Source organism: Pan paniscus, chromosome 1 (genome assembly GCF_029289425.2).
Source record: "Pan paniscus chromosome 1, NHGRI_mPanPan1-v2.0_pri, whole genome shotgun sequence".
NCBI lineage: Eukaryota > Metazoa > Chordata > Mammalia > Primates > Hominidae > Pan > Pan paniscus.
In genome coordinates, this window is record NC_073249.2 from 170,750,725 (window position 1) to 170,775,281 (window position 24,557).

At 39.8% G+C, this 24,557-nt stretch overlaps 1 long non-coding RNA gene across 1 annotated transcript; it reads left to right on the plus strand.

Moving 5' to 3' along the window:
• The first annotated feature begins 19,993 nt into the window (after nt 1-19,993).
• Nucleotides 19,994-23,292, plus strand: LOC134728882 (uncharacterized). The gene is made up of 3 exons (XR_010109740.1): nt 19,994-20,037; nt 21,296-21,343; nt 23,229-23,292. It is a non-coding gene; the product is annotated as an uncharacterized LOC134728882 (long non-coding RNA).
• Nucleotides 23,293-24,557: the final 1,265 nt, after the last annotated feature.

Consider the following 24,557-nt stretch of genomic DNA (forward strand, 5'->3'; position numbering starts at 1 on the left):
ACTGTGCAGATTCTTAAATGTACCCAATTTAGACTACCTATAGATTAGAGAGCCACAGCACACTTCAAGTGATAAACAGTAGGATTTTTTTAGTCAATTTGATGAATCGCTTTTAACAATTTTACAGGGTTATCTGTTATGAAATACTAACCCTAATCTTATTCATATCTTTAATATTATCCATTCACCTTGCTGCTTCCAGTGATTTAAAGATATTTTATTTTTTATTGACACATTTTTGTAAGCTATCGCAAATTCCTTATGGAAAGAGTAAGATATACAACACACAAAACAATGGAATGAAGTACGATAAATAAAATAGCCAAACAAAGAATTTGTCGAGGGCAACTTTCTGCCTCAATGTGTGCTTTGCATCTTAATTAGGCTGAAAGCCTTGGGAAGCATACCATTTTATTGAACAAACACTATTTGACCTTTCTAATATTTTATTTTTACCCACAAAGAAAATATCCAAAGAACGAAACTTTCTGATATGGAACAAATTCTTATTTTTCTTTGGCACATACTTTGTATGGGCTTGTCAAAGACAAAGGAAGAAAGGCTCGCTGAGAGCCATGGGAGTGTGTGGTGTTTTCAATGCACCTGGCATTCCTGGCTCTTCTCCTACTGGGGCATAGGGCTGTGTGAAGGGCTGGACGTTTTCAATCACAAATTCTTGCTTTGTCTATAGCATTAACCCTGTGAGCCTTCTCCACTCTTTCTATGACACTTGGCATCTATCTCCTTCCCCAACCCTGGGCTGATAGAACAAACTGGTAGAATCAGTTGACACAATCTCTATCAGAAGCAACTGGCCTCGTCTTATCCAGAGCCAATAACGCACAACACACAAGATGGCTGAAGTCCAAGGTTCCTGCACATTAACAGATGGAGGGGAATTATCAGTGGAGAAATACAACCAAGCACCATGTGGATGGGTGACAAGAAGTCTTCTGGCCAGAGGAACAGATTACATACCAGCACTGCCTTGGCTGACTGCCCCGAAGAAATACATAGCAATCCACACTCGGGGAAAATTCCATGAAATAGCAGAGCAGGAACATCCTGAAGCCAATGGCAACACATTCCAAGAAAAACATCCAATGAACCAAACCCAAAACAACACAGACCTCAGAAACGTAAATAAGAATTAACTGAAAAAGGAAACCTTCAGAGTCTTGGGAAGCAACACAACAGATTAAGTGACCACAAAACACTAAAACACCAACTAGTTATTTACCCACTGCTTTGCGGTAAATATAAGGCCCATAGTCTCCAGGAGGTTATTTCTGGGCGCCAAGGACTTAGCACATAGTCCAGCAAAGAGCTTGGGCTTTATTTTCCTACCCAGGGCAAGTGGCATTTGTAATGGGCCTGAGAACCAGAAAGAAGATATTTTTGAACTACTTAGTCTTATGGCTATTTATAAGGATGAGAGAAGATCAGAGGGTGGGAAATGCACTGGGCTTCAAGTTAGAAGACTAGGGTTTGCATTCTTACTCTGCCACTGACTAGCTCTGCTGTCTTGGCAAGCTACTTAACCAAGCTGAGCTTTGATTTCCTCACTTGGAGAAATGAGTGGATAATAAAAATTATTATTTGTTCCTCATGGGGTTGATCTGAATATTAAATGAGAAAATGGAAGTACTCCTAAGAGGCAGAGTACAATGCAGTAGCCAGCCATTATTATGATTGTTTCTATTGCTGTTACTACTTCATTTCCCTAGGATCACAGGAGAATTCACATTTGCTAACTTGAGATGAATTTCCTGATAGCTGAGGTTTGCCCTCACCCCCAAGCATCTATCTCAATGAATTATCTACTTCCTTGAGAAGGTTCTTGTACATAGTTTAAACTTTTCTTGATGACTTAGAACCAAAGATATGAACATCTATTATTGTCCTCAGTAGCTTACAGTTAGTTCTGTTTGATTTTTCTCTCTTTCTTCTGTGAAGTCCAGCAAAGCCACAACCCACAACTCCTGACCTGTCTATATTTGTTTATTTATTTATTTTTGAGATGGAGTCTCACTCTGTTGCCCAGGATGGAGTGCAGTGGTGCAATCTCAGCTCACTGCAACTTCTGCCTCCTGGGTTCAAGTGATTCTCCTGCCTCAGCCTGCCAAGTAGCTGAGATTACAGGTGCCTTCCACTATGCCTGGCTGATTTTTCTATTTTTAGTTGAGATGGAAATTCACCATGTTGGCCAGGCTGGTCTCAAACTCCTGACCTCAAGTGATCCGCCCACCTCAGCCTCCCAAAATGCTAGGATTACAGCTGTGAGCCACAGCACCCAACCAAAACTAATCTCTTCCTGACCTGTCTTAATAGCTTCTCCTACCTCTATTTTGCTTGCCTATTTCTAATTTGGTCAACCTCAGATGATCAAGCTTGGTAGAAATGAGTGCTAACCATGAAACAGAGAGTCTCTATTTAGAATTTTGGTGATAAATATGAGGCATTCATACAGGGACTTTGAGATCACCACAGTAGAGTGTAGAGACATATTTTGGCTCAAGATTAGAGAGTGGAAGGTGTCAGAGAAGCTAACCTCAGGGTGAGCACATAGTGCCTGAATTAGGAATGCTTTGGATACGTTTGGCTCACTCACATATCTCTCTCATTTTGATGTAGGTAGGTACAAGTGTGATACTTATCAATTTATAGTTGGTGGGGAACAAAGCCTGAGTCAGCCTTATTAGGGGCAAGGAAGTATTTTGAAGACCTGCAGGAACAACTCATATGTGTCAATCCACACATAACAATTTAGATTGTTTTGACTAAATTATACTTCCTGTCAAGATCTAGAGTCATTCAGTTCAGCAAAATGACTTCAGGGATTAGCTTCTTAGCTGAATCAGCTCGTTGTTTTACTGATTTCACCTAAACAAACTGTTGTTTAAGTATCCCAGCATTTCACCATGGTGGAATTATGATAGAGTCACAGGACATAGTGCTAGAAGAGCCCTTCCAGGTCATGCATCCCAGTGGTTCCCAAGTGCTACTCTGAAGACCCATGTTGGTCCACAATACAGAACAGTACAGGTTCCCAAGTACTACTCTGAAGACCCATGTTGGTCCACAACAAGTTTTCACAGGTCTGTGGAAAAATGAGAAAAAAATAAGGACAATAAGACGATTCAGCATCTTTCCCCATGAGGTTAATGTAATCATTTTAGAGACATGTCTTATATTTCATAATTTTTCTTTTTTTTCTTTTTTGGAGTTCCTTGTCCTTTAATTTGAAATGATTGTAATGGTAAGTGACAGTTATTTTTCAAAAATCTATTTCTCAGATCAAAAAATTGACCATGTTATGTTAGGCTCCTGGTTGGTACTGGTCTTTTGTTGTTGTTGTTGTTGTTGTTTGTTTATTTGTTTGTTTGCTCTATAAACTTCAAAAATTTGGGAACTTCAGATCTAGACAAGCTCCTTATTTTTCAAATGGGGAAACAGACTCCCCCAGATTGTCAAAGTTCACACAACTGGGAAGATGGAAAATTAGGACTAAAGCTTGGCCCCCCTGTTCTCTTTGACCCACAGCTATCTCCTCAACAAGTAGAATGTTATAATTATTACCAATTCTGTTGAATGAGAAGAATGAAGCTCTGAAAGAAGAAGCGATCAGAGAAAAGGAAACCTCTTTCTCAAGTACACACCAAAGTGCCCGAAACTGATACTTCATGTGTGTTATTTTCTTTATCGCTTACAACAACCCTAAAAAGAGATACAGTTGAATACACATTATAAATAAAGAAAACTAAGTTCAGAGGTGTGATAGATACCTTAACGACTCAGAATCCATCAAACTATAATATCACCAATTTACATGCTATTCAACAAATATCTGTTGAGTGTCTTTCTTGTGCTAGGTAAGACTAATGCTAATGTAATTGAAAGATTTTAGCAAATTATACAGTGATAAACAGATATTCAATGACTTTTTAAAAAACTATCTATCTAAAAAATTCCTGTGAGGCTGGTTATTATTATTTTCATTTTATAGATGAGAGAGTGAAATTAGTAGAGTTCAAATGTGTTACCCAAAGTCATATTTTGGCATGTTGCTGTGACTGGCTTTCTGATTCCTAATCCTGTTCCCCTTTCTCTATACTCTGCTAGGGATATCTTTTTCCAGAGAAGAGGCATGGTGCACCAGAAAAACCTTAGTATGCAAATAATCATGGGCCAATCGGCCACAATTATTTCTTTGAAAAGGTAGGAGCGAAAGAAGAGTTGATGGAGACACCAGGCATGAAAGGGTCATAAGTTCTGGGCTTTCCAATAATAAGCCATTCTCCTCCAGATGATTTTAATAATCTCTAGCACATGTGTTCTAACTCCTTGATGCTGTACAATATGTGTAACCAAATAAAAGATCTCTCCAGATTTAGAGATTTACTGTTTGTGATGGGAAAAGGCCAACCAGATGACATCATTTATATTCCAAATATGAGCTGCTGCCAAGGCTGGTGATGTTAAGCTGGAGAAATTGATCCTCAACATTATTCTTTGAAGGGAAAAATAAAACTGGTCTTGGCCTAGATGGTGTCTTTTTAAAAAATAATTTATGTAAATATGAAGATGAGTTTAACAAACTTCTATTTTATCCAGGATTGCTTATGTCCAGTGTGTGGGTTGTTTAGATACAAAATCACTTCCAAATAATTAAACAAACTGGGTTAGGGCATACAAGTTAGCATTTTGTTGTTGTTGAGTGGATAATTGATGGGGGATTGACCTGAGGCTCATCTGCCCTCAATTAGCAAAGCATATAAGTTTCCAGGGCTGTGGTCACTCATTCAAAAGCAAAGGTGCCCAATTTGTAATGGTGGAGAATAGTAGACTCCGCATCCATCCCTCAACTTCTTCCTTTATATCCTGGAGGACATGGATGCCTGAAGAAAACCATGGTAGTGTTAGGAAGGAGACACAGGAAAGATTGATACCATTCCTAGTTCTAAAGATAAATCTCAATTAATCTAAGCCAATAAACAAGTGACATTTCCCCCATGGTCAGTGATTTAGTAGTGACCTGTAATAAAGATAAAGGAAAAGACTTATATTCCATTCTTGAGGAAAAGACTTTTCCTTCTCTTTTTCAGTGATGACGACAAAGAAGCATCTAGTCCCAATTGATATTGGCATCCATGTTACAGTCTCAAGGGGGACCAGCTTTAGGATGAGGCCAGTGTTTTGGATGGCTGAATGCAGAGATGGAAAAAGCCAAAATGCTTGATTATACTATTGAGCCACTGATTGTGCTATGCCTTCTGAGTTCCTAGAGCTCCTCCTAGAGCTACTGCATTTCCTTATTCTTTAAGCCAGTCTGAGTTTCTATTGCATGCAGCTGAAAGCATCCTAACTGATAGGGAGCAATGACAAAATTTGCTTCCTGAGGTTCCATCAATTTATTGAACCATATACTCATGGTATTTTCAAAGATGGAGAATCTTAAGTTTGTTTTGATGGTTTTTTCGTATCCAGCTGTCACTACACTCACAGTGATTTTCTAAAACAAAAACTGCTGATAACACTCCCTGGCTTCTTGATATAGCCCCTGCTACCCTTCCAGCTCCATCTCTCATCAAGCCCACCAGCCCTCTCCCAAAGTCCTATTATTCTAAAGCACCATACTTTCATCTCTGGCCTTGCTCCTGCTCTTTCCACTGCCTGTAACAATCTCCTTCACTACCTCCTTCCCCACACTCACCCTCCATCAAATCTTGGCTTAGGCATGACTTCCCTTGGGAATCTGTCCCTTCCTTACTCCTCCTATTACTCTTCCAAGACCCCATTCATCCCCCATCAGAGCATTTTTCACACTACATGAAAATGACACTCATTTCTCTTGGACCGTGGATCCAATGAAGGCAGGAAACACCTGTTTTGTTTATGGTTTTGTCCCTAGGACTTAACATATAGTTGGTATTACACAAAATATTCATTGAAAAATTATGAACTAATTACTTAAATCTATTCAAATTTTCCTTCACTGCCTAGTGCCCAATTTGCCTTAGTATGGTTTTTAATGATCTGGCCCTGACTTCCTGTCCAGATCTCTCTCCTATTACTCACCCCTAAATTTCTTATTTAAAGTGCACTGATTCATGCATCCTCTGCTGTTTCATATCTCAGTGCCAATGACAGGCATTTTGTTACGTCCTGAAACTGGCCACTGTTGTGTAGTTCTTCTTCTTTAGGTTGAGATGTTGTTGTGAATTAGTGAAATGAATAAAAGTTGAATTATACACAGCATCTTCTCAGTTGTATGACATTGGGTGGTGTAATTAAACTCTCATCTAAAATATGAGAGGGAAATTGTACCCAATTGGCTGTTGTGAGGATAAATGAAGAAATGAATGAGAAGCCACCTGGTACAATACTCCTTGTGCCAAGTTGTTGGAATAACCCTCTCTGCTGAATCATTGTTGAACTCTGCCCTCTAGTCTTAGAATGAACCACTAATTTAAAACTACTAATTTATTGCTCTGAAAAAGTAAAATCAAAGAATAAAAATTGAGCATGAGTCTGGACTTGAAAAGAAAGTATCTGAGAAATTATAAAGTGGCCTTGCTGAGTCTCTATTCTCTGCTTTAAAGCCGGGAGAGTTTCGGGTTAGTGAGAATGCTGTTTGGGGTTAGTGGGAGTACTGTTTCGGAATTTATTTGGTTTGGCTAAAATGGTTACTTCGCTATGGCTGAACCTGCAATTTCCAGGAAGTAACTGAGTTCTTGCAGCTTCAATAACAATTGTGGAGCCCACAGGGCCATCCTTCAAAGCCTGATGAGAGCACCATGGCAAGTGTTTAGTGGTGCCTTTAAGATGCTGCTGGGCAACAGCTGAAGTGCTAGGTGGAAGCCCATTAAAGGCTTTCCTGACTGCTGAGGGGTGGGAAGAAAACACGCTACATTTACAGAATGAGCTGGATTCGATATTCTTACAACTCCTTCCCATATTCCTGGATCTTATTCCTCGACCACCCTCCTAATTTCTGACGCCTGACTTCTGCTCTATGCCTCTGTGGTCTGGGGCATCCTACCACCCTGAATAGCAATCAACCTTTTCTAGAGACATCTTGGAGGGGTAGAGGAGGGGAAGAAGACAGCTTTAAGAAAGAGGTGAAGAGATTAGATGCTGCCTCTAAACAGGACTTTTTCCTTCAATTAAATGTCTTCATTTTGGGGGGTTTAGTTTAGTTTTGTTTTTTCTTTTTAGACCCCATCCAATGACCTATCATAAAAGTCTTCATTGAATAGCAGGGAAAATGTATGCTTTGAAACCAGAGAACTGGGTTTGAATCTAGGGCTCATCTACATACTAACTATAACATTTTAAACCTCAGCTTTCTCATCTATAAAATGGGATAAATTTGTCTTGCAGTTTTTCTGGTAATGAAATGAGATCCTAGATGCAAAACATCTAGCTGAGAGCAGACTGCTTAGCAGAGTTCAACAAAAATGACTCTCTTGCTGATCTTTTATCATTATTTGAAAGTATATGTTTCTTGTAAACTGATTTTGATCACCTCAGTCAGAGTGTGATGGGAAGACAAGTTCTCTTTGGATCGGACTTACAACATGCAAGGGAAAAGACATATAATCCAGGAAGTATCAGAATCATAAGCATTTCACATTTTGACCTTTCTGAAAGCTTTATGAGTGTGTCGAACACAATAATTTAGACTGTCAAGATCTAGATCAACATTCCTTGTTGTGGATGGAATGGAGCTAAGGGTGAAGGTGAGAGGTGGGAATGAGCTCTTCATGGGTGAAGGGTAAGAGTGAGCTTAGAAACAATGATTAAATGGGTAGAGAGAATGACAAGTAAATGTAGAAGTGGGCTCATGATGATGTCTTGAGACTCAGTTTCCTCATTTGTAAAACAAAGAGGTGAGATGAGATTGGGGTTTTCCAACTGTGTACTGCCAAATTGCTTATGTTTTCTTCATGGGATTCAAGGAGAGAGACTACAAAAGGAAAGACAGAGAAGGGAGAAATTGAATACAATCATTCTTGCTAAGAAGCAGGAAGGGGCAGGATAAAGGGAGTGATATTTCATGCCTTTGGTCCATAGACTCATGCTAATGGTTAAGGTCTTCTCCAGCTCTTTTCTTTCTCCTCTTTTCCTTCTCCTTCTTTTTCCTTTTCTCCTTCTTCTTTGTGGAAATTAAGAAACAACAAATAATGACGTTTGCAAGCAGAATGAGCTCAGCTCAATAAACATTGGTGGAGCAGTTACGAGCAGTTATTGTACTAAGTGCTGAGGATATAAAGGTGATTAGAATATGGTTCATGACTCCAGTGAACCCTACAGTCTAGTTGGAGAGACAGATGCAATATATGGTAATTTTAATATAATGTGATGAGTTCTGTGACAGGGGAAGCCCAGGGCTGTGGAAGCCTTGGGGAAGCAACATGGTCACAGATGTCAGGGAAGATGTCTCCATAGAGGTGATCCCTATGCTGAGACTTGAAGGATGAATAGGAGTTAGCCCTTCAAGAAGAGGTGAAGGACAATGTACCTGCTCAGAGCAATTACCCTAGCCATCCTGGTTTATTCCTCCAAATCACTCCCAGGACAGAAACATGGAAATCATTCCAAATCATTGGCTTGGGATGGTTTATTTTGGACATGCTCAGCACTGAGTACATATTTTTCTAGGATTTGTGAGGAGATGGATTTCCATGTGTGCTGTGCTTCAGGGTGTCTCCTCGGGGTGTTTATTTACTGTGCTTTATTCCATAACCTAGCAGGGTGTCACAGCTGGAGGCAGCTGGTGGTAAATAAATAGCTTCCATTACCCAATCCCATCACCATCCTCCATCCTGCTTCAAAAACAGGGTCTCGGCCCATGGGTTCCTCTGCCCTCAAATCCACTGCAAAGTGTCAAAGCCCTGCAGAGTTGTATGAGTGTTTCCTTATAAAAATGAATTAAGAGGTAAAGCAAAGGACACTGTAGAGCACCATGGAATTCAGACTCCAAGAGAAGATAGGCTTTATTAGGAAAACTTGTTTCCTAATTAACCTTATTACATAGGTTCCTTGATAGAAAAAGACACAAACAAACAAATCAAACTTCTCATCTTATGGTCTGCTGTGAAGGTGATTTGGAGGTTATTCAGTTAAACATGGTTTTGTTGAGACTGTCCTATGTGTTCTTTGCTTTCACACATTTTATCTCATGTGGTGATTGTATGTTAGGTTTGTCAAACCAATAATGAATGAGGATGAGACTCAAATATGTCAGGAATGTTGGACTTATCAGAGTGGGAATTTAAAACAATTATGACTAACGTGCTGGGGCTCTAGTAGATACAGCAGAGAGTATGCAAGAACAGATGGGAAATGTAGGCAGAGAGACTGAATTTCTAAGAAAGAATGAAAAGTAAATGATAGCGATATAGCAGAGTGTGTAACTATTTCCTAGGCAGTAGAAATTCTGCTACGGACTCACCATTTAACATGGCTTCATCATTTCAAAAACTACATCACAGAGAAGGATGAGGCTATTCACTAGTTCATAGCCCAGCCACTCTCATCCCTTAACACCTCGAAATCACTGTTTTTCAGTTGTACACAAATACCAACTAAGATCTACTAGTTCTCCCCCATCTGAGAGTAAGGGTCTAATGGAATACAGGAAAGGGACAGATCTCATATTCATTAGTGGAGAGAAAGGAAAGACTTACATTCGTAAGTTAGCCGACTCCAAGAAGGCTCTGAGAAGGGGGCTGAAATATGCATTTGAAAGTGAACACGGTATTTATCCACTAAGATAGTTAAGATTTATAAGTGGTCAAAGTATTTGTCCAAGGGAGAAAACTGAATATCTATAATTTTCTTATGACTGTAACTGTCTTCCTAAGTCTACTGACCTGCAGTAGTGTCATGCTATAGAGGTGCTCATATATTCTTTATTATGAAGCATTTTTATGTACTGATTTATACACAGATGACACAACGTAACATTTATTAAATGTTACTTCCCTACCCTGTCCCAGCTCTTGTCTCCTTTTCTGGCAATAGAAATAGACTGGATGGAGACTCTATAAACATAGGTGAAGGGTGAGATTAATGCATAATTTAGGTATGTTTTCTTCATTCAAACCAAAGAGATTAGATTATCCGCTTTGCAATTGTAAAGCCCTTGACATCACAGAACATCGTATGAGTCATAGTCATAAAAACTCATCTAGGATTGACAAGCATGACAAGAATCCTCATAAATGTATCCAACAAGGGTTGTATGCAGCAACCATTCTTTTGTACCATGCTTCTCTTCTTGCTGCAGCTGTATGGTTTCACAACCACCACCTTACATGTTTGGCTTTGCCTTTTCCATTGAAAAAGGCCAGCCACTATGATCTCATTTTCTTGTTCATAGAGTGGGAATAATAATTCCTATCTCTGAGGAGAGGAGGTCATGTGGGGACTAATCAGATAATAGTGTATGTACTTCCGGATATTGAGCAAGTTTTCAACATGGTAATTCTTGCCTTCTATGTCTCCCTTATTCTGAAGTTTAATACTCAATACTTTCTACTTCAGGAATAATTTGAAGTGCCCTAGTTAAGTGAGTATAGTGACTAAACTTCAAGTAGTCTAACTGATAATTCTGCAATGGCAGTACACCTCCTCTCTAAAGACTAGGGTTTGTTGTTGTTGTTGTTGTTGTTTTAACTTTACTCTTAGGGAAAAAAAATCCTCGCCTTATACTCAGATACAAGCCTTTGGATCCCTCTGGACCAAATTTCCTAACTGGACTTGGTTGATGACCTCCTCCTCCCTGCTGTTCAGAATGAGCCCTGAGGCTTCTATGGCCTGTCCTGCTCCGCCATAGCTTCCTGTCAGACAATGGAAAGGTAGTCTAGCCTCACTTACCAATGGCCATTACCAATAGTCTTAAGTAACATAGCTGGCAGATGAGCTCTCCTTGAGGTCTAAACAAGATTGGTTCTGGCCCTTATTTCTCTGATTTTCCCAATATGCCTATGATTTTTGGAGGCTTAGGTACTCATGGCCACCTCTGATTTCGCCTTCTGTCTTGTGGATCACTTACTTTCATCTACTGTCTCCGTTCTGCATCATGTCAATCCTCTGCCTTGATTTCTCTAGAAAAGCAGCTCAAAAAATTTGTATTTGTGGTACATTTACTAAAGATTGAGAGAGTGGTCAGAGAAGGAATTTACATTGCAGCAATGCAAATAATTTTAAATTTAGCATAAGGCTTGTGGTAGATCAGATCGTTGTTTAGCAAATATCCACTCTTACTACCAGCCCTCCTCCATCAGAGGAGTTTACTTGCTCACTCCATCGATGGTGGGCTTGGTCATGTGAGTTGCTTTGACCAAAGATTATTATTAGAGGGAACACAGGCAGAGGTTTGAAATGTGCTTTCAAGGAGGGCTCCTATTATTGTAATTCTGTTATTTCCAAGAGAAAAGTGTGCACTATGTAGCCCATTCATCCCAGAAGGATGACAGCCTTGTGTCATAGACCTGGAACAGACACATGGCCTGCAGCCATACGCAGCCTAGGCCAGCCAACTTTCAGCTGACCCACAGATGCGTGAACAAGAAATAATTGCTTATTGTTGTTTTGAGTTTTGAGGTCATTAGTTATGCAGCAATATCTTACTGATACAAAACTTCATTGTTCCTAAACATCTTTTGGCAACCTTGGCAGTGAGGAGCTTTCACTTTTCTCTTCATGTTGTACAGTGGCCTAGTCTCATGCCATTTCACTAATTGTTCTTCATTTCTCCTTCTTCTCCCCAAACTTCTGTCTTTCCAGTACCCCCAAACCACTATTAATTTTGGATGTATTATACATTATTTATCTCTTTTGGTGACCTTAGCTCATGCCAATGCATATCTCAAAGTGATGATTTCATTTCAAGCTGCTTTAAAGAATTTTAATAAACAAAGATTCTTTCTAGGGGGAAAGAATGTCTTTTCTGTGCTACCTGTTAAGACAATAACACTTTTCTTTCTCATCTATTATCTGCTCCCACCTCTGCCCCCTCATCACAATCCGACTTTGCTATTCCTTGGAGAATTCCAACAATTTTATCAGGCAGAAGGCCAAGTCTGGGTGGTCTGCACTTGCGCAGGGTATATTTTTGCTTGGAATTCATACGGATCTGGGCTTTTTAACTAGTCTGATAGCTGTGTCATTAAAAAGCATTTAAAACCCCCTTACTCTGCCCCCACCTTTGACCTTGTTTCCCTGTCCATCCCAGCATCAATGTAGCACTAGGTCCTCTGGCTCTGTCTTCTGCTCTTCCAGTCTCCGTCACTGGCTTTTAACCTGGCATGTGTTCATTTTCTGACCTTTCCCATTCCAGGCCCTTCTGTGCAACTGCCACTCCCTCTTCCCCTCAAGTTCAATGACAAAAGACCCCCATGCGTCAGAACAGTGCCCTGGTTTCTCTGACTGGAGGCTCTGAGATATGGATAACAAGAGTTTCTCTACCTACTCAGGGCTTCATGGAGGGATAGGGCAAATGCCACCCTCAATCCCAGCCAAGCTTGCCATTGCCATTCCTGTTTCTTGCCAGTCCTGTGTCCAGAATATCCTCCTGATGTTCCCCTCCATGTTTTGGATCAATTTTTCTGTCTGTGTTGTTTCTGGAGCTGCAGCCTTTTCAGACCTAGGCTCCTGAGGCACTTATGCCCTGTTGCTCTTGATTCTCAGGGTTTCTAGAACCTGCTGTACCTGCTAGCCCTGTCTGGCTATGTGATTTGTATATAGTCCCTTCTATTGAGCTGCCCCTCCACTTCTTTTTGCCCCATGTTCCTAAGCATGGTGTTTCCCATACTCAATGCCTCTCTGCTGTTGGCACATCAGGTGGCAGGGCCATGGGGGCTTCACCCTATCTTCTCTTAGGGGCTCTTGTTGACACTCGGTACCCAAGTGCCTCCTGGATCAGGACCAGGGTCTTTATATGTCCACAGCACTGAAAGCATCATGATTTCCCTCCCACATATGTAATTTGAAAATAAAATCAAATTACTTATTAGCCATTCCTCCTTTGCCAATGTCCTAAGCATGGGTTTAGTTCACTGCTGTTAGAAAATCCAGCACTGATGAACCTCTCTCAGTCTTGCTCATACCCCTCCTCCTTCCTGCCTGTGCTACCTGTTAGGCCTGTTATATAACTGCCTACTCTGCACTTCCTCTTACCATGCCCTTCTGGAAAGATGAGTGTTCTGCTCTGCTGCTTAGAAAGGACTTCCTCTTTTGTCTTCTTTCTTGGAGGGAGGAATTAACCTGGTTAGTATTATGAGTGGCTATTTAAATTGTGCTTTCTTGAATCTGGCTATCTTAGTTTTCTTTTCTCCCCCATCCACAACCAAATCCACCTGACACCTATTTCTTGCAAAAGTTTTGGTGTTTATTGGGGAGATGGGACTGCCAATGGAGAAGAGGCTTCCTGGGGTCCTTGGGCAGCCAAGGAGCAGCATGAGAGCGACTGCGTTGGTAAATCATGGAGGAGAATTTGCCACTACAAGACCTGTGCCTGCCAGAGAAAATAGCAGTAAACACAGCCTTTTGTCTGTATGAAAGACTCTGCAGTTTATAAGGCTTTCACAGAATTTTCTAAATCCATCCTCACCACAGTCAATTTTATATTATCCTAATATTATCCTCATTTTATAGATGAGGAATTAGAGCCCAGAGGGCTTAACTCACTCCCAAAGTTACCCAGATGGTATAAAAAAATTTAACCAACTGGAGGATTTTGTCAAAGGCTGGCCCATATTTGAGATTAATTTTGGCCCATTTCAATTCATAAAACTGAAAAAAATGAGTTTTTTAAAATTTATTTAAGTTATTTGCACATATTTATATTTATACCCCATCTTATTTCAGACAAGATTTAAGCAAACACACATATACACTTACACATATCCCAACTGAATATGTGGGAACTACATTTTTGAAAGATTTTTTTAACCCAAAACCTCAAATGATTTGTTTAGCTTTTGGTCAACAAACAAGAGCACTTGTATTTCTATCACTAAGTTTTTGCTTTTGCAGGGGGGTGAGTAATGTCTAGCAAAGCCTCCTCTGTTGAAACCCAAATACACTCAAGTTGAGCACTTAAACCGAGGCAGAGGAAGCCAAGACCCAGGAAGCCTGCCAGATGTTTATACTGCCTTTTCATGGAAAGCTAAGCTTTTTATTTTTGTTTGCTTATTTGTTGAGCTGTGGAAGGGAAGTTTGAACAAGACCCATTCCAGGGCAATGAAGGGCAGAATGTTAAGAGGTACTGATGAAATACATGGCTGATCTCTATGTGGGTGATGGTCTGGCTACTTGATAGCCAGGGAAATCTGGGGTCCTTGGAAGGCAGAGGGCACAGGACGCTGGTTCTGGCTGTCACTTGGATAGCTATGTAGTTGGTGGGCAAGTGACTTGCCTTGGGGAAAATGGCTTTGCCACTAAGAACATAGGCCCTGGAATTAGGCATTTCTGGACTTGAATCCTAGTTCTACCCCAGGTAAGCCATATCGTATCTTTGAAGCCTCATTTTCCTATCTATAAATGGGAATCATTTCTTATTGGGATTTTGTTAGAAATTAATGATATAACCTCATTAAAGCCTTTAACAGAGTGACTGGCACTGTCCTGAAGCTCTCAGTTTCTTCACCTCTGGGTGAGCCATTAGGCCCCTTCTGGCTCAAATGCTTTTGGGATCTACCGTGGTGCCAGGATTGCTCTGGACTGCCTGCTTTCACAGCCAGCTACCCTTTTCTTGGCCTCTGGATCGTCTCAAGGCTTGCCTTGTCTTTTCATGTTGCTGGGACAGCTCAGGCACCAACTTGAGGGAAGCCTCCCTTCATGTGAATAAACACATTGACGGTATGTATGTATCTTGGATGAGGGGCTGTGGCCTGTGTAACCAAAGAAGAATTTCCACTGAGTTACAAAATTAGCCACTGGCATTTAGACACTGGAGGCTGGAACACACAAGGGCATATGTTTTGGGGGCTTTTTCTGTCTTCCCTCAGTACTTGCTCAATTGGACCCCTCACCTACAACGCCCTCTCCCCTCTTGACTCTGTATCTCAGACCTACTGAGAGACAGTATGGAGCAGAAGACAAAGTGAGTGCTTCATAGTCACACACACCAGGGTTCCATCCTGTTCCTGCTACCCCCTTGAAATGTGACCTTGGGCATGAATTTAAATAGTTTAGTCAGTATGGCATGATGGTTAAGAGCATGGAAAATGGATCCTGAGTGTCTGGCTTCAAATCCTAACTTTACTACTTACTAATTCTGTGAACTTGAACATGTTATGACCTTGCTCTACCTCAGTTTCCTCATACTTAGGATAGGCAACTCTCATTGTTTGCTACAAGGATTACATAAGAAAGAGAGAGGTAGACAGATGAATAGAAGATTAGATAGATAGATAGATAGATAGATAGGTAATAAATGGATAGATGATAGGTAGATAGATAATAAATGGATAGATAAATGATAGGTAGATAGATAATCATTTAGAACAATGTTTCATGATTAGTTAATACTAAGAAAGAGTTTGCTATATTATAATCTGCTGTTAAATTATTTACCTGTAAATTGAGTGATGATAATCCTACTTCTTAGAGTTGTTTTGCGGTAAGGTGGTTGCTTTTCGTTATTCAAATCCTCAGCTAAGCTCAGCCTCTATTTTCATTGTTTTCTTTTTTCTTTTAACTGTAGGTTTATTTTCTTTTCCAAAAATCTCTGTCTCAGGACATAAATACAAATCAGAAAAAAGTACAATTAAGACCTCAGAATATGGAGGACAATATGTAAGAGTGATGTGATATCATTTTTAGTTGGTTGAAAACAAAGCTGTAAGAATTGCTTTCACTAAGAAGTACTTACTCTTTTCAAGGTTAATAAATAAATCAACTAAAATTTAAAGTCATATATACAGTACAGCCCTCTCAGACATTCTAGTAAATACATAGGTGTGAACAACAACATACACAATACTTTTATTCAGTACTTTTTTTTGTACAATGTTTGTTGATGAGAAATTTGTTAGACAAGTCTGGTTTCATTTGTTGCTAAATCATGACCTCTTAGCTAACTATGGTTGTCTTCTGATCCTTCTAGCATACATTGCCTTCCTCTTTCCATCTTTGTATCCCCACCAAGTGATGCCTAATAAAAATTAAATAAATGTTGATTACAAGAATGATTAGAATAGCAGTCGAGTGTTTTCTTTCAATTTATATACACTTACCTTACCAAAGTTATTCCTGGATTCTCCCAGGGTAACTCTATCTCAGCTTTTTCTATTACTTGTGTTTTTGAGGGATGGTGATGAACGCTACAAGGGAAGAACTATTTGCTCTTAATTAATAATCAAGACTGCTAACTGTCCCCAAAATTCCATTCTTCCCTGCCGGATGTTTACGCTGCCTCTTTATGGGAAACTAAGGTTTTAATTTTTATTTGCAAAAATACAGCAAGGTGAGATCTCCCAGTTTCCCTTATATGAGTTGTGACCACATAACTCAGTTCTCTGCGAGTCAGTGTGAAGCATGAATAACGATCCCATCTCCAGGTTCAGCCCTCCTCACTCTCCCCAAATGCGCCTCCATGCTCATTCTCTCTCCTAGTCCACTGTGATGTCAACACCTTGGGTAACCTTGGAAGCCACAGAGTAAATATATCAAGCTACCACCAGCATGGGGAGGAGTGACCCTGACAACACCCACCTAGAAGTATTACATGTGCAAGAAGTACATTTTAAATGTATTAATCCACTTAAGTTTTTTTTTCTCTTTCTTGCCATAGCTTAGCCTAATGCAGTGTAGGACACATAAACAAATAGAATCTTTTGTCTAGGAAAATACAGCTACTAATTTATCTGAGCTCCCAAAGTGAGAGGTAGAGGAAACTAAAATTCCTTTTGTGCTAAATACCAGACACAATACTTGGCAAGTACTGGGTGCATTGCAGAATTCCTCCCCTAGGATTTGTCTTGGAAGCCCACGATGTTAGGTATTATGATCCCTGTTTAACAGATGAGGGATATGAAACAGAGAAAGGAGATGTCATTTGCTTAGCAAGTAACTGAGAGAACTGAGAATCAAAGGCAAACCAGATAAAGTCCAAAGTTCTTTTGCCTGCTGCTGCTGCACATGAGAGATGTCCAGTCAACTGCTCTATTCCCAAAATGTTTACTGTGGACAAAGAAAGCATCCTATAAGTTGATATGTAAGTCAGCCTTGTTTTTAGACACTTTGAATGAACAGTTTTTGTTTGTGCTTTTTAACCACATACACTTGAACTGTTTCATGAGAAGTCTGCACTTCTTCAGACTGGGGAACTGCCCATCTCACATGCTAAGTATTGACATGGGAGAGTCTATAGACAGCATGATGTGTGGCCTGGTGCCAGGTCAGGGCAGCTGACCATAGCTTTCCTGGCCCTTTTTAGGGTTCATGGCCTTTTTGGCCTCTGTCACACCCATACTCAAAGTGGATGCCTTGTCTACATTCCTTAGCCTTTCTATGTAAACAGAACACCCTAACCCATTTATGCAACTTTCAAGAGAGCTTCATAAACATAGAGATGGCTTTAAGCCTCCTTTCTCTCACTTGCTTTAATAAAGTGCTGGGGTATAGAAACCAGCCTTCTTCCATCTCGATCATCCTGAGAACATCTCCGGGCTTTAGTTTCCCCTTCTCCAAAAGAAGGGGCCTAGAGCTGGGACTTTCTAATTTTCTACCACCAAATATACCATTTTTTGTAAAGCTTTAATCTCAAGGAGTCCTAAGTTTTATGAAACCAGAGAACCATGTCTTATCTTCAGTGTTTAGTACCATACCTGGCACAAAACTGTTTTTTTGCTAAATATTTGCTGAAGACACTACAATCTACAAAACTCCATAAACTTGGTAGTCATTAGGGGTCTTCACTAAATATTTCAAATGCTCTCGCCTTCTGATAACTGGATGGGATCACACTGCCAGGCCCCCTAGGGCTATGCTGGGTCACTGGACTTAATCTGGCCAGTGATCTGCGAGAGAAGTATTTAATCACCAGTGCGCAGTCCTCAAGAGTTCTCGTTTTCCTCTGCAGGGAGAAGGCAATGTTCTAGATAGAAACTGCTTTATTGGCCTGGGTCTTGGAGCGAAGAAACATTGAGGAGCAGATCCCCCAGCTGATTCAGCAGACGTGCAGCAGAAGCCGACGGAGTTTAGGTTTGCCCTAAATGCTCCCAGTTTCTGCTACTTGTTCTTATATCACAATTATTATTTTAAAAATAATGATGTATTTAATTTAATCTGGAGCAATTTTGTTCAATCTTTCTATGTCTTTTGTGGCGTTGACATTTTTAAAGCGGACAGGTCAGTTATTTTGCGGAATGTTCCTTAATTTGGTGTTATCTGTTTCCTCATGATTAGATTTAGATTATGCTATTTTTTCGCAAAAATGTCACAGAAAGATGTGTGTTCTTCTCAATGCTTTGTGTCAAGAGGCACAAGATGTGAAATTGTCCCCTTACTGGTGATGTTAATTTTGATCTCTTGGTTAGGTGGTATCTTCCAGATTTCTCTGCTATGAAGTTTACATTTTCCCCTTTGTAATTAATAAGTGACTTTGCAAGAGATAACTTAAAACTATGCACATATCCTGTTACTCCTGAAACTTTCATCCAGGAGTTTTAATATCCATTAATAATTCTTGTCTAAATCTATTATTGTCATAGCTGCTGTCTTAGTTTATTTGTGTTGCTATAACAAAATACACAGACTACATAATTGATCAAATAACAGACACTTATTTCTCACAGTTCTGGAGGCCTTGGAATTCCATGATCAAGACACCAGCAGATTCAGTGTCTGGTGAGGGCCTTGTGCCTTGGTGCTAAGTCCTCAAGAGAGGATGAACATTGTGTCCTCACGTGGTGGAATGCAGAAGGGTAAAGGGCCTAGCTAGTTGCTATCAGCCCTTTAAGGCACTTAATCCAATCCATGAGAGCAGAGCCCTCCTGGCCTAATCACCTCCTAAAGACCCCACCTCTTAATTCTATCACATTGGTATCAAGTTTCAGCATATGAATTTTGGAGGACACATTGAGAGTATAGCAATTACCAAATGGTGATCTTCTAAATACAATATTTTTTTACTTTTATTAATTGGCTTTCTACTGTAAGGAAAAGCTTTCCCTTCCCGACCATTTGCTTACTCAGATCCATACGGACTCACATATGTAGTCTTATTTTAGTCAATGGATTTTGACATTGATTTTGTTGATTTTCTTTGATGCTCAAATTGTACCACTGGCCATCTCTAGTCATTTTCTAAGTCCGTTTCAAAAACCATGTCTTTCAGAAGCCTGGTTTAGTCCACTTCAGCCAGTCAGTAACTCTCATTTCTGTGCTCCTCTCAGTCTATGTACTTTCCACTCCTTATACAAGTTTCTTATTGGGTTGTACTTGTTGGTTTCTTTTCTCACATTAGATTGTGAGCTCTTCAGTATGAAGAAAGTGTCTGATTTATCTCTATATCCTTAATGCTTAGCACAGAGACTGGTGCATGGAGGAAACTCAATTTTTCCTTATTAAAAAGCATGAATGAATGGAAGAAAGAAAAACAGTTCTTAAGTTTCTACCAACCAGTTCCACTCCCTTTTTGGGGTACTAGCTTTAACTAGCAAAAAGAAATTATCTGTAACATTCATAGCAGGCTGCTGTGAGTCTTGCAATAGTGAGGCTGATTCAAGGTGGATTAAATTGTCAACATGTTTGAATTTAACATAAATGATCCCCCCATTTCAGAAGCTGCCTGCCAACTCTGATCTCATATCCTTAGTGATTCTTTACTATTAGCTTGATATGGTGTTGTTTTCTCTCCTAGTTCCTCACTCATTAGGAACTGCTCTCCCCAAAGATGAAAAGAAGGGATGTAATAACCTTTCCATCACAGGTGGTGAACCTAGAGGAGAGGATCTGAATCCCTGATCAGTCGGTCCAGGTTTGGTTTCCTTTCTGTGCAGCTCAGATGAGTGACTTTGGGTGAGTTGCCTAACCTGATTCATCCTTTGCTTCCTTCACTCTGAAATAAGGATCATAGCACCTGTGACCCCAACTGAGGTAACCTGAGTGAAAGCAAAATCACTTTGGAACTGAGAAACTGCTCTCTGGAACCTCCGCACCTTGGCACGTGGCAATCCATTTGCCTGAGATGCCCTTCCTTGCCTCTGTTGTCTCTTTCTTGGCAAATCCTTTCTGATACCTCAGGGTTCTGCCTATGTGTTATCTCCTTGAGTGACATAGTGCACTCCAGATCTCTGTTTTGTCTGTACACACATAAAAGGTCCCCTGGGTTATACAGTTTGTGTTCACAGCCTAAGCCCTGAACTGCACCCGGATGTTTCTCCTCAAGGTCATGACAGTGTTATGTATTTATTTCTTTGTATAATAATGATCCCCAGTTAAACTTTTATCTTTCTGACCATGAAATTATCTTTTGTCTCCCTCAAGTTCCCCCTCAAATCACAAGGTGTACCCCAAATTCTCATCCTTGAGAATATCCTCTATGTGAGGCACTCATGCCTGCTCATCCTAACCCAATATACTTCCCCTAGATTTGGGAAGAAGAAAACTGTTTTAGGTGCCAAGATGGACTGCAGAGGCCAGAAAATATGTATTAAAAGAGTAGACAATATTTTTATCAGGGATTTTTAAAAGGAGCCAGATAGGTGACATTAAAACTTTCCTTTGGCAGCTCATTCCCAATGAAGAAGTAATCAGACTCCACCTGATTTATCAGCTTTCACAACCAACTCTATTTTCTTTCTCTCATCCCTGTCTTTCCTTCAAGTGCAATCTAGGGTGCAGCTACTTTAATCTTACTGTTCTTCAAACATGACTTCTTCCTTGTTTCTTTGTCTTGTCTCAAGGTACTTCTTCTGCCAGCATATCCTGTCCTATCCCTCAATGTTACCTGGAAAATTCTTGCCTTGCTCAAAAATCATCTTTTCTGGGAAGCATCCCAAATCATCCCCAAGGCAGTAGGTCACTCACTTCTTTGAACATTCCTCAATAACAGCACAGATCAAGGGCCTGTGCTACCTTCTGATCTGCAGCTGCAAATATTGATGCAAAATGAATACTCTGTAATATTTCTGAAAAGGTGAAAGTGAAATAATGTGGGATGGAGCTTATAGTCATTGTTTATGTACACATTTGAGGCATAGGGTTAGAAGCTTTGAACATATTGTATCTTAATTTTTACAACAACAATTTTTAGTAAATTTTCTTATTTTCAAAGGACACTGGGGATCAGAGAGTGAAGAACTTGCCTATGGTCACACACCTGGTAAGCAGACATCATATACAAACCATGTTCTCTCCAATACATATACTACCATTTCTATATTTAGAAAATATGTCATAAATAGGATGTAAATGCTAACTTTTCCTATTTAATTTCCTGTTTTACTAGATTACATAAGAGGACACAAATGTTATAGTTTTGGTTTGTTGCTTATTTATCTGTACGACCTTGAATTCATTTTAAAGGAATTCACTCAACTATCATCTCCTTTAAAAAGTGTTTCTTGAATCCCTAGGCTGGATAGAATATCTTTCCTTTGTCTTCCTGCTGTGGCCTGTGCATATCACTGGTGTTAATTCAAATAATCATCCCTTATTTGTCAATCTTTCCTACTAGACTGTTTTTTCCTTAAGAGCTGGACTGTGTCTTAATTTATCTTTTCTTCCTTTGAGCCTCACTCAAGAACTGGCACATAGTGAATACCTACTTAGTATTTATTGGGTTAATAAATATATGAAAGAATAAAACTCCTTACCCTATTTAGGCCCCACCTTAACAATATGAAAAATAAAAGGTTGGACTAAGTCAGAGACACCACGAATATGGTACATGTGCCAAACTGATCCTTTGCCGTGTCCTTGGCAGACATTGCAAATAAATTACTTCTTTCTATTCTGGACATAATTGCAAAATCTTTCTCACTTTAGGGTGCACCTCCTATGAGTGAACTTTATTGCCATACTTAATTAGATGTTCTTTCTGGCCCTTGACAGTTTCAGATGCTCAGAGTCTGGTCCTTCCCGTCAGAAGGAAGTATGTGTAAGATGCTACCAAAGGTTGGGTCTAGGGGATGATGAATGATATTCCTGCCTGTATGTCACCTCCTGAATTTTCATCACTGCATTCCTGATTTGACAAGTGATTTAACATCCTAGGCTGGGGAAGGACCGATGGATGAATTGGTCCTCTGTGCATGGCTGTTGGGCAGGAAATTAATAAGAATGCTAGCTGACATGATCTATGGTACTGTAAGCTCATTATGCCTGATTAGCTTCCAGCCTTTCACTCCCTCTGACAGCTACAGGGCCTCAGGGTTTCCAATGGCAACTATTTCCCTTTCTCTAATTGATTGCTAGGTCTCCGGTCATGAAACCAAACCCTCCCACAGACTTGTCAGAGTAGGGAACCTTTCTGCATCATATTACATTCTCCCTTTTGGCAGTGGGAAGGTGAGCTCCTGGATTGTCTAAGTGGTGTTGACAGTAAAGCCCTTTGAACTCAGGAAACAAAATTTGAAGGGGTCAATTCAGTGTAGTTGATCAAGTTCTTATCAAACTACTTACCATGTGCTGAGGTCTGTGTTCAGTAAGGAAATGGCAAAAGAAGTAGATCATATGACAATAAAATAGGAGAGAAGCTTTAAAATATATTTCAACAAACATTTATGATGTACAATAGCAACAAACACTGTGGCCTATATTCCATTGAATCCAAATTGAATTGTGTGTGTGTGTGTATATATATGTATATATACACACATATATATACACATATGTGTGTGTGTGTACAAAGTGAATATATACACACAGGCACACCTTGTTTTATTGCACTTCATTCAATTACACTTCACAGATACTGCATATTTTACAAATTGAAGGTTTGTGGCAACCCTGCATTGAGCAAGTCTGTTGGTACCGTTTTCCCAACAGCATGTGCTTGCTTCATGTCTCTGTCACATTTTGGTAATTCTTATAATATTTCAAACTCTTTTATTATTATATGAGTTATAGTGATCTGTGATCAGTGATCTTTGATGTTAGTATTGTAATTGTTTGGGGTGCCAGGAAATAAACTTAATTGATAAATGTGTATTTTCTGACTGCTCCACAAACTGATGGTCTCTCTGTTTTCTTCCTTCTCTCTTCAGGCCCCCATACTCCCTGAGACACAACAACATTGATATTAGACCAGTTAATAACTCTACAATGGCCTGTAAGTGTTCAAGTGAAAGGAAGAGTCGCACATCTCTCACTGTAAATCAAAAACTAGAAATGATTAGGCTCAATGAGGAAGCCACGTTGAAAGCTGAGAAAGGCTGAAAGTAGGCTTCTTGTGCCAAATAGTTAGTCAAGTTGTGAATGCAAAGAAAACAGGCTTGAAGGAAATTTAAAGTGCTACTTCAGTGAACACATGAATAATAAGAAAGTGAATCAGCCTTATTGCTAATAGAAAGGAAGTTTCAGTGGTCTGGATAGAAGATCAAATCAGCCATAACATTCCCTTAAGCCAAACCCTAATCCAGAGCAAGGCTCTAACTTTCTTAAATTCTGTGAAGGCTGATAGAGATGAGGAAGCTGCAGAGGAAAGCTTGAAGCTAGCAGAGATTGGTCCATGGGGTTTAAGGAAAGAAACCCTTTCCATAACATAAAAGTGGAAGGTGAAGCAGCAAGTACTTATGTAGAAGCTGCAGCAAGTTATTCAGAAGATTTAGCTAGGAACATTGATGAAGATGGCTACATTAAACAACAGATCTTCAAGGTAGATGAAATAGCCTTCTATTGGAAGAAGATACCATGTAGGACTATCATAGCTAGAGAGGAGAAGTCAATCCCTGGCTTCAAAGCTTCAAAGGGCAGGCTGACTCTCTTGTTAAGGGCTAATGCAGCTGGTGACTTTAAATTGAAGCCAATGCTCACTAATCATTCAGAAAATTATAGGGCCCCTCAAAATTATGCTAAATCTACTCTGTGCACTATAAAGGAAAAACAAATGCCTAAATGACAGTACATCTTTTAAGCATGGTTCACTGAATAGTTTAAGCCCACTGTTCAGACCTACAGCTCAGATAAAAAGATTCCTTTTAAAAGATTACTGTTCATTGACAATACACATGGTCACTCAAGAACTCTGATAAAAATTTACAAGGAGGGCTCAGTTCTGTTCCATTGGTCTATATCTCTGTTTTGGTACCAGTATGATGCTGTTTTGGTTACCGTAGCCTTGTAGCATAGTTTGAAGTCAGGTAGCTTGATGCCTCCAGCTTTGTTCTTTTGGCTTAGGATTGTCTTGTCAATGTGGGCTCTTTTTTGGTTCCATATGAATGTTAAAGTAGTTTTATCCAATTCTGTGAAGAAAGTCATTGGTAGTTTGATGGGGATGGCATTGAATCTGTAAATTACCTTGGGCAGTATGGCCATTTTCATGGTATTGATTCTTCTTAACCATGAGCATGGAATGTACTTCCATTTGTTTGTAT